Genomic DNA, 10,671 nt, shown 5'->3' with positions numbered 1-10,671 from the left:
CCAAAAATCAATCAACTGGCCATCTATGTGTATGTCTCTGTGTTTCTGGAGTCTGTATCTGTTCCATCCATAACTCTCTTTACACCAACACCACATTACCTTAAATACTTCAATTTTTAGTAAATCTTAGAATCAGGCTGTACAAGTCCTTCAATTTTGCCTTTAATGAAATTTGTTTCTCTTTATCTTTCAGCAGATCATGTATGATCACAAAGCAGTTTCAGTGAGAAATGTCTTCCTCCTATCTCTAGCTCCTAGGCTGCCATTTCTCCTCCCCAGAAAAGGCCACTTTTAGAAGTTTCTTATTTTTTTTCTTTTTCAGAGATTATAACTGGTTTTTTAAAAACTGAGTCAGACTTTAAATTTACTGTTTAAAAGAATTTTATTTACAGACAAATTTAAAAGGGAAGAAATAATGCCCTAATTTTATTTTCATATTAATCCAAATTTCCAGGAAGTGTGCTTGCCTTAAGTGAAGCCAGTCAATATTGGAAAGGTTCACCCTTTGTAATGATGCACTTAGTTTTATCCACCAAGAAAAGAGGAACAGGGACGTTTGTGTGAATCACCCACTTGCCTTAATTCTGTTAGAGATATTTAAATATGCTGCTTATTTTTAGTTTAATTACAGCATAATTATATAACACCAAGTAATCAGAGCTTGGTAATACTAACAAATTGATCTTTTAGACAGTCTCAGAAGCCTAGTTAAGAATCAGCTGAGTGTGTGACTCAGAGGTCACCCACCCCGAAGATAAAGATATTGCAAGGAAGGCCACAACCACACAGGTAAGACTCAATTCAGCAAACATTTATCAGTTGTGATATGAGTGTAAAATCTTACACTAGGAAATGTGGTGAAATACAGAGATAAACCAAACCCTGCCAACACCCTCTAGAAAATCACAATGTAGAAGAGGAGGCAGGAGCATCCCTGGTGCAGTGAAAATTCCAGAACGGATGTTTTAATAGACTATGGAATCATGGAGGGAGGCACGTTCTGAAAACTAGATGATACCACTAAAACCTTCCCTTAATCCAAACCACTCAGACGTGCTCATTTTAGGATGACATCTAAGCAGTGCATAGTTCTCCAGATTTGTATTTCATTCTTATTGTAGTTCATTCTTATTAAGAGGAATTACTTTATCTCTAAATCAGGTCTGTTGTTTTTCAGAATATAAGTATATAAAAAGAGAAGATTGTGTTAGGCCCTAAACTAATTCCTAAGCTTGCCTTGTTGATCACATTTAATTACTCTTCTGGGAACACCAAACGAAAGTAATAAAGTTCTCCTCCCTCTGGCAAAATAAAAAAGGGATTTGGCGACTTACTTTCCATAGAGGGAGAGAGACAAGAAGTGACTGTTGCCCAGATCAAGAAAACATGGAGGAGAAGAGTATTTCTTGCTTCCTGTAAACTTGGCACTTCCTCTAGATTCTCCAGAAACCACGAAGGCTAAACACAAAAGAGCACTGTACCTCTGATATCACATGTCTGATTCAGAAAAAAACAACATAGTACTGGTTGAGGGTCAAGTGTGCAGGTTTATGGACTTTAATCACCCAGAATTTCTTGTTCTTTGTATGTGTTACTAATACTCCACGACTGATATATGTGTTATAAAGTATTTTCCATTAAAAGTTCTTATAACTTAGGGTTTTTATAACTTAGTACTTTCCCTATAGTAAAGGTAATCTTGGCAGCCCTGAGGAAAAAAGAACATGTGTTATTAAATAAACTACCCTGAGGAAATGAGTGAGAAAGTGTTCAATGAAAATGCTATATTTGTGTGTGTCTTGGTGGCATCCTCAATTATTGAATAATGCACTAAACACCCTACAAGGATCTCAAAGTCAGATTTGTAAAGCCAGATTCATTATTTCATAGATATACTTGTTGATTAAGTAAATAGAAGACTGGTGGTCTCACAGCTAAAAGTGGAAGTCAGAAATCACCAAATAGCCAAATCACTGGCTATTATATTATACTCGTATCCATTAAGAATGCCTTCAGGGGCTTCCTAGGTGGCGCAGTGGTTAAGAATCCGCCTGCCAATGCAGAGGTCACGGGTTCGATCCCAGCTCCAGGAAGATCCCACATGCCACAGAGCAACTAAGCCCGTGTGCCAAAAAAAAAAAAAAAAAAAAAGAATGCCTTCAGGTTCAAATAACAGAATACCCAACCAACAGTGGCAGAACCAAATAGGGATTCATTTTTCTCACAGAGCAAAGGAATCCAAAGACTGGTTACAACTAATGTTGGTTCAGCTGCTCAATTAAACCAGCAAGGACCTAAGCTCATTCTGTCTTTTCCTCCCACTATCTCAAGCATCCTTAGCATGTTGACTTTTCACCTTCGTAATTATCACTGGTCACAAAATGGCTGCAGAAGCTCCAGGCATCTTATCTGCATACAAGATAGGAAAAAAAAAGAGGGAAAAGGTGGTACCAGCCCAAATGTCCTCTTTATCAGGAAAAGCAGAAAGGTTTCCCAAGAGCCAGTAGCACGAACATCTCATTGACTAGAACTGGGTAACATGGCTACCCTCACTGCAAATGCAACAGGGAAAGTGCATGGGTGGCTTGTTCTCTATTGTGGGGGCAGAAAGGAGAAAGAAGGTTGAGCTTGGCTGTGAAGTTTGCCCATCAATGGTTTCCACCACAGTGTGTAATCAAACCATCACACTTCATTAGGCTTTAATTTTCACAACACCAAAATGCAACGTCAAAGGGCAGTGATGATAACAAAATCAAAACAAAGAGAAGTTTGCAGATGCCTGGATACATAAATGAACTGGACTGATGTGCGCTATCTTTGGCTTAGTTGGAAATTTAGCCCTTTCTGTCCATAAAGATAACCTGGGGTAAGTCAGAGCACCAGGGGGTCCTGTTTGCTTTGCAGCTGGAAATCAAAAGCCTGAAATAATAGAGTAGCCACACAGAGGAGTGAGCTTGCTCCCATCCCCATACCACCGCTCTACTTCAAAGCATTATTTAGAGGGCGGGAAGTCTTTGAAGCCTTTTGGTCTAAAACTGAAGCATCTCCCAGCAAGTCCCTGGTTTCCATGTGTTCAAACTATGATACGTTAGTATGTATTCTGCCCTAGGAGAAGATCGTGATCTTTGGGGTTTGCAAACTTCTCTGGCTGGTTGTTGTAGTGTGTTTGCTGTTGTTGCTGTTTAATCCAGTATTTTGGAGAATCACTACAAAAGGTACCAAGTGCAGTGGAGTTCATTTCCCACTGTTCTGCACCTCATGGGCTCTTCAATCTCACAACACGTAACCTTTGTAACAGGAATGCTGGAATAAGCAAACAGTGGACATAACTATGAAAGATACGTCATCTGCATACTTTTGTTCTTTTTACCTAGGACTATAACTGTGACTATTTAGGGAAGCAGGTATAGGTTAAAAATTAGTGAGAAAAACACAACACAGGCAAGACAGATTTGGTGGCACCAAAGGAGAATGCAGCCCATAGATTACAATTAAAACCTGGAGCCTTGATAGATAGATAGATGATAGATAGGCAGATGGAGGGAGAGATGAAAGAACAGACCATACCTAAACAGACAGATAAGAGAGGGAAGAAGTGGAAGAGGGCGGAAAGGGGAAAAGAAGGAAAGAAGCAAAAAAGCAAGCTAGAAAGGAAGAAAGAATCTGGATTTATAACCACGGTTTGGCAAGAAGACAGAACAAATGGCAAGTACAATATTCAGCCTTAGGAAACTCACACTTACAAATCCTAAGATGGATATGTTTTCTTCCGCCTTATTTCCACTCCCTTCCAGCCTTAATAATCCAATCTGGGTACAAGGGGATTTTGAATTATATAGTCTTCTTTAACATCTTCTCATAACCATTGTCTTTACCCTGAGGACGGCTACAAGCAAGAAAAGAGGTGACCGGTTCTTAAAAATCCCGTGAGGTTCACATTGCTTTACCGCGGCAGAGATGAACACTGCATAGGAGAAATGAGAAAAATTATTAGTTTCACCTCCATTTAAATTTCCCATTAGCTTAAGTGAGACCACAATTGTATGGCAGTTACTACTGTGTAAAAATGTTTGTACGTCTAGGGGTGATTCTTTCCAAAGTTAAATCTCTGTGATTTAGATATGCTTGACAATATGATAGCATTATTCACTGGCAGGCTCTAATGACTATAAAAGAAGAACTGTAGTGATTAATAAAGTCAACAGCAGAAACCCAGCTAAGACCAGAAGACCATAAATACTAACTTGCTGCATCAGTCTGCCTCGCCAGGAACATTACATTCTGTTTGGTCTTTCATGCACCAGCACCAGCGTTATTATGATAATAACTCTGTGATGGTGGAGTAGAAAGAATACAAACTTTGGGGTCAGAAAGACCAATGCAGGACTCACCACGTTCCATCTGTGACCTTGGGTAAATTATTTAACTTCCTATGACTCAGTCTCTTCAGCTGAAAAGCAGAAATGATAACACTCAGACCTTAGAGGATAATTGTCCTTAATGAAATGATGGACCACGTATAAAATACCTGGCACGTGGCAGATACTCAATCCCCGGCCGTGCTCTTTCCTACTGATGTGAAGACAACAGGACTCATCTGCCCTAGAAAGACTGTGCTTGTCAAGCGGGCAGTGTTAGTGGCAGTTCCGAATTCTGTGACCCGCAATCTGCATGGCCACATGTTGTGTCCTTCTGCTTTGATCAGTTCTCCCACGGTGACAATGCACTTTTAAGGCTACTGGCCAGGGTCAGAAATTTTAGTATTGCAACTAAGCATACCAATAGGGACCCAAAGGGGGTCGTGATAATGGCCAGAGGTCAGGAAACACCCTGTTGGCCAAATCGATTTTTGTAAGTAACGTTTTATTGGTATACACTGTTGCCCTCCTTCCTCGACAGAATGCCCATGGCTGTGTTCCCACTACAACAGGGAAATTGACTTGCTGTCATCAAGCCTACAAGCTAAAAGTATTTACTCTCTGCCCATTTATGGAAAAAGTTGGCTGAGCCCTACTCTAAGCAACCAAACTACAACCATATTCATCTATGTAATTCAACTCCTTTGTGGAGCACTTTTTACAGCCTGGCATCGTGGTAAGCTTGGTGCCGTTGACAGATGATAGGAAACCAGTCCCTGAGAAGAGGTTCATGATTTTACAAGGAGAGGAGTATTCAAAGCCAGCAAATAATTATAGCAAATTATAAAATGTCCCATTACATAATAGAGGCTACAGCTGGGAAACTAAGATAGGAGAATTCAAGATACCCAGGCATCTGGAGAAAATCCTTTCCAGTTTCTTTGTCACTGAAAGTTAGTAATTTTCCCCCAACGCTACAAAGTTTCAATTATAGGAAATAAATTCACTTTACAATAATTAGCTTTAGACAAATGAAGCACATTGCTTTTCCATTCAGAAGGGGTATGCAGATGAGGAGGGTTTCACTGCTGTCCATTGCATCATGGCTTATTTACCTCCCTATAAGACACTTAGAAGGTATTTTAGATAGTTGTGCACGTGGATATTTCTTTGTCTCATTGACGCAGTGGGCATCCCCCCTCCCCCGACTATAACATGTGGGAGCCAGAAATTCTGAACACCCTGCAGTGTGGAGATGGCCCCACGTCACGTAGGACCATGCTGCCTCCTGCGTGACTTTCTAACCCTCCACGGGACATTTCTGTACGTGAAATACCAATTTTTAAGCAACAGCGCTGAGCGCCTAACTCCATTTTACATATGAATCCTTTTTTTTTTTTGGCAGGGGCGGGCGGTGGCACTATGTTGGTACGCACTGAATTTTCCAAGAATGTAAGTACATTGAAAATCAAAAGACAATTGGGATATTTTGCTGAGAACTTTACCAAGAGCCATCTACCATTCTGGATGTTCATTTAGAAGATTATGTCACCAAGAGCACTGCCGCTTGTGCTGCTAGGTAATGTGTTAGTTACCAGTATAAAAATATCTTGATCAGTCTGCTTTCTCAGCTAGCCCACTCAAAGGTACTCCACTTTAACTTATAAATACTTTTATTTAGCCCTTATTCCAAACTGAGAAATTTAAAGAAAAACTGTAAGCACAATTCGGTCTTACTGCTCTGAAAACCAGATTTATTCTTTATAAGCAAGTGCAAGCATCTGACCCCTTCATTATGTTCTTTAGTGTAGTTATACGAAACACATGAAACTGTATTATAAATTACTTTCCATTTATCTCTTACTATCCCAGGCAAACCTCATTTTAGTGCACTTCAAAGGGATTGCGTTTCTTACAAATTGAAGGTTTGTGGCAACCCTGCATTGAGCAAGTCTCTCAGTGCCATTTTTCCAACATCGTTTGCTCACTTCATCTGTGTCACATTTTTGGAATTCTCACAATATTTCAAATGTTTTCATTATGATTATGTGTGTTATGGTGATCTATGATCAGTGATCTCTGATGTTACTTGTAAAAAGATTACAACTCACCGAAGGCTAAGACAACAATTGGCATTTTTTAGCAATAAGATTTTTTAATGATGGTATGTACTTGATTTTTAGACATAATGCTATTGTGCACTTAATAGACTACAGTATAGTATAAACATAACTTTCATATGCACTGGGAACCCAAAATTCGTGTGACTTAATTTGGATATTCACTTCATTGCAGCGGTCTGAAACAAAACCCACAATGTCTCCGAGGTCTGCCTGTACAGATTTTATGCATATATAAAATTATCCACGAATTTTTTTCTCATGAAAAACTTAAGGCCCGGAGAGGTAATAGGCCTCATCCAAGTCAATCAGCCATTTAGTGGCAGCAGCAGAGAGAAGATCCTTTTACTAAGCTCTCCCCATAGCCAGGCTCTGCACTAGTCACTTTCAATACGCTTCAATCCATAAGTAAGCACTATATGTCCACCAATGCTTAGCCTTGTACAGAAGTTGATGGTACCAAGCTGGGTATGTAAAGGCCCTGCCCTCAAGGGAAGGCAGACCAGAAAAACCATGGACCATAAATGCATAAATAGATGAAATGGTTGCAGTATAGAAAGGGGGAGTCTAATTCAGCCTGGTTCAAGAACTCTTCCGAGAGGAGGTGACACTTGAACTGACCCTTGGATGGTGGTTAAGTGTTCACCACACACTGGGAATACAGAAGCATTTCGGGCAGAGAGAACAGATAATCCTGGAGGAGAGTCAGAGAGAGCTTGGTGGTCCTGCGGGACATGAAGTACTTCAGCTTGGTGTCAGCTTAGGGTGAGAATACAGAAGTGGCGAGGGATGGAGCCAGAGAACGAGGGACACAGCTCATGAAGGGCATGTTTTCCCAGGTCAGGAAAATTGAACTTGGCCTTGAACTTCCTGAAGAAATGAAGAGGCTTTTAAATAGATGTGTGACACCAGGTAATTCACTCTGGTGGTAGGTATTGCAGGAACCCAGACAAGAAATGACCAGACAAGAGTGGCCTTGGGTGGCAAGGATATATAATGAAACAGGAAAAGCAGAATTGTCAAGGTTTGGTGACTGATGGGATATTCCAGATGGAGGCAGAGAAGAGACTTGAGGGCAACTCCAGGTGTCTGGCATGGACAATAGAGAAACTGTCCAGTCGCTGAAATGCAGATGCAAAAGGAAGTGGGGAGTTTGGTGTGGAGGGTGAGGGAGAGGCAGGGTGAGCGCAGACTGGGACTTGCCAGGTTACTGCTGAGTTTCCAGGTGGGACAAGGGGTCTCATATTCAGTAGACAGGTCTGGACTAGAGATATTAAGATACCAATGAGGGAAACATCAGCCCATGTACTACTTCATTCAATCCCCACAACCACCTCAGGAGGCAGCGGTTAACAGGCTCATTTGGGAGAAAAGAAAACCAAAGTTTGTCCAGTCACGTAGTTGGAGAGCTAAGATTTGTCCCTTGGTGCATCCGTCTCCAAAGCCCATGTTTTCTCTTCTATTCCATGTTATTGTCCAACTAAGAAGGCTCCCAGCTAGGCATGTTTCTGCTACTCCAGCCTATTCTTCTCCGCACATAAGATGGTCTATAAAATCAGAATGATTGCATGGAGAAGTACGTCTTTCCAGAAATCACTATAAGCAAATTCCAAATTTCCCAAGAAACTGGTTTCAGAAACAAGGTGATATCTTGATATGTGCAGTAAAAAGACCCAGGAGAGCAGCCTTCCCAGGCCCACAGAGAAGTCCCTGTTACTATATCCTCTGAGTTCACATTCCTCAGCCACAGCGCTAGACAGAAAGTGAGAAAGGATCCCAGAGCCCGCACTGAAGGCCTCCAGGATTCAGGCAAGTACCGTCATTATTAAAAACAAAAACAGAGACAAAAACAAAACCCTCATCTAATGGGTCAAATCCACTTCAGATGATAAACTGCTACATTTATTTGATAGCTAAGTACTATAGATTTGTTTTAAAAATACTAAATCAAAGGGTGACATAACCATACATCTTCTGAATTTCACATCAGGGAAAGAAAGGAGGAGAAAAATAGGTGTGCAATTGTAAGGGAACCTGCTTGAAGTCACAGATGGGCTTGATGACAACATGGAAACGAGCAGCCCTCAGGCCCCTGCTCCCTGCAGGTGCTGGGCAGAGCCTCAGGCTGGCTCTTTGTGCAGCTCACCCCAAGGCGGTGTAAGATTGATGGCAACAGGAGACCCGACTGCCTACCATGTGCCAAAGTGAAGGCATTTACATGTGATTTAAAACATCCTGTCACCGTGAGACAGCAGTCTGAACTGTGAGCTAAAATCTTGGCCTGCCCCATCTCACTGCAATCCACCCATGCTCTCTGTTCACAAAGAGCTCATGCAAGAATTCCCCACCCAGCTCCATCCAATCCAGGCTTAAACCAACCACGAGCATCTTGGAAGCCACGAGACCTGCATCCTGAACTCTTAGCTGACTCATGACACCTGCCAGAGCTGCTGGAAGAAGTTGGCACCAATAGCTTTGTGCCGGCTCTCAGATGGCTGAGCTCTTCTAGGACCGACCCAATGGCCGAGACAGGAAGGCAGCTCTCTGTCTGGACAGGCTGATCATTTGATGAAAGTCAGAGAATGTGATAGCTGTGGTCACCTCCCAGGGCCCCTGCCGTCATCACGTTCCCAGATTCTTTGGATCTGGCTGTGCAAACAGACTGGACAAGGCCCAGCTGCTGCTTTTGCTATTCAGACACCATTCTGAAGCCTGCTCTCGTGGTCCAAGTTCTTCCAGAAGCTGAGATAGCTGCTTAAGCAAAGTCAAGGATGCGTGGATAGTTTAAAAATTCTTCCTTTGGGGAAACTGGGATGAAGTGAGAGAGTAGCACTGACATAAATACACTACCAAATGTAAAATAGACAGGTAGAGGGAAGCTGCCGTATAACACAGGGAGATCAACTTTATGATTGGTGATGACTTAGAGGGATGGGATAGGGAGGTGGGGAAGGAGGCACGGCAGGGAGGGGATATGGGGATATATGTATAAATATAGCTGATTCACTTTGCTGCACAGCAGAAACTGGCAGAAGAGTGTTAAGAAATTACACTCCAATAAAGAGCTTAAAAAAAAATTCTTCCTTTGGGAATTCCCTGGTGGTCCAGTGGTAAGACTCTGTGCTTCCATTGCAGCGGGCTGCGGTTCGATCCCTGGTGGGGGAACTAAGATCCCACATGTCACGCAGCACAGCCAAAAACAGAACAATAATAATTTTAAAATCCATACTTCCCTCCTTGTGTAATGTGCACCAGCTGTCACCATCCCCCCAGATCCTTCCTTACAACAGCAATCACTCATCCCACCCAGCCGCCCTCCCATCTAGAAGACGGAGGTGTAGCCCATGACATGACTGAAGGGGCAAGGTCCACAGTCTGAAACCCTGATTTGCTAGGATGCTGACAAAGACCCCTGCATTTGGGGAATCTGTGTGTTTGTTCCAGCTGAGCCCTGAATCCACGCCTTCACCGAGTCGGTAAACTTGAACCTGAGTTCCTCAACTATGAAATCAGGACCTTACTCATCACCCCACCGGTTCTGCTAACCTCTTGTGAGTGATGTGAGGTTAAAGCGAAAGTATAGATGGGAATGTGGATCACCAAAATATAACACAGGGTTATTATTACTGAGTGCTGATCAATGCCTCTGTACCATGTACCACACCCAAACAGGATTCCATGTTGTAACACACCTGGTTTTGATCACTCTGAACATCAGAATTTTGGTTCCAATCACCAGTACCTGAAGGGAGCCTTTAACTGAAGACTTTATGAAACTGACAATAAGATGTAATCAGGAATGACCAGCTCGTGCTCTGTAATGAGAATTGTGTATTATTTTATTCAATATTCTTAGGCAATGGAACTTGATCCTAAATTTTCTCTCCCTAAGGAACTAGTGAAAACCCTTAGATAGCATAGCCAAGATAGAGTTCTCTCCCTGACCCACTTCTTTTTTTCTTTTTTGACCCATTGCTTATTTCTCTACATCTTGAAAAGTTTCTGCTCTAAGTCATCTACTTCTTTGAATAATTACAGAGTGATCTTAGTTTGTATCTGAGCAATTGTCCAAAGTGAAGTCTCTAAGAACCAAGCTGATTACGAGTTCTGCTTTCCTCCCATGTGCTCTGCAGAAGGTGAGCTGCAGTTTGACCTGGGAATAGCCATCAGCCTCAGCTCTCCATCTCTCCATC

The 10,671-nt window shown here is 42.0% G+C and overlaps 1 long non-coding RNA gene across 1 annotated transcript; it reads right to left on the bottom strand.

Moving 5' to 3' along the window:
* Nucleotides 1–3,881: 3,881 nt before the first annotated feature.
* Nucleotides 3,882–10,289, bottom strand: LOC130835631 (uncharacterized). Its single transcript, XR_009048996.1, has 3 exons — nt 10,171–10,289; nt 4,392–4,450; nt 3,882–3,964 (listed from the first exon to the last, which is right to left on the bottom strand). It is a non-coding gene; the product is annotated as an uncharacterized LOC130835631 (long non-coding RNA).
* Between the last annotated feature and the right edge of the window lie 382 nt (nt 10,290–10,671).

Source organism: Hippopotamus amphibius, chromosome 14, assembly GCF_030028045.1.
Source record: "Hippopotamus amphibius kiboko isolate mHipAmp2 chromosome 14, mHipAmp2.hap2, whole genome shotgun sequence".
In the NCBI taxonomy this organism is placed as follows: Eukaryota; Metazoa; Chordata; class Mammalia; order Artiodactyla; family Hippopotamidae; genus Hippopotamus; species Hippopotamus amphibius.
This window is presented reverse-complemented; position numbering and strand designations above follow the sequence as displayed.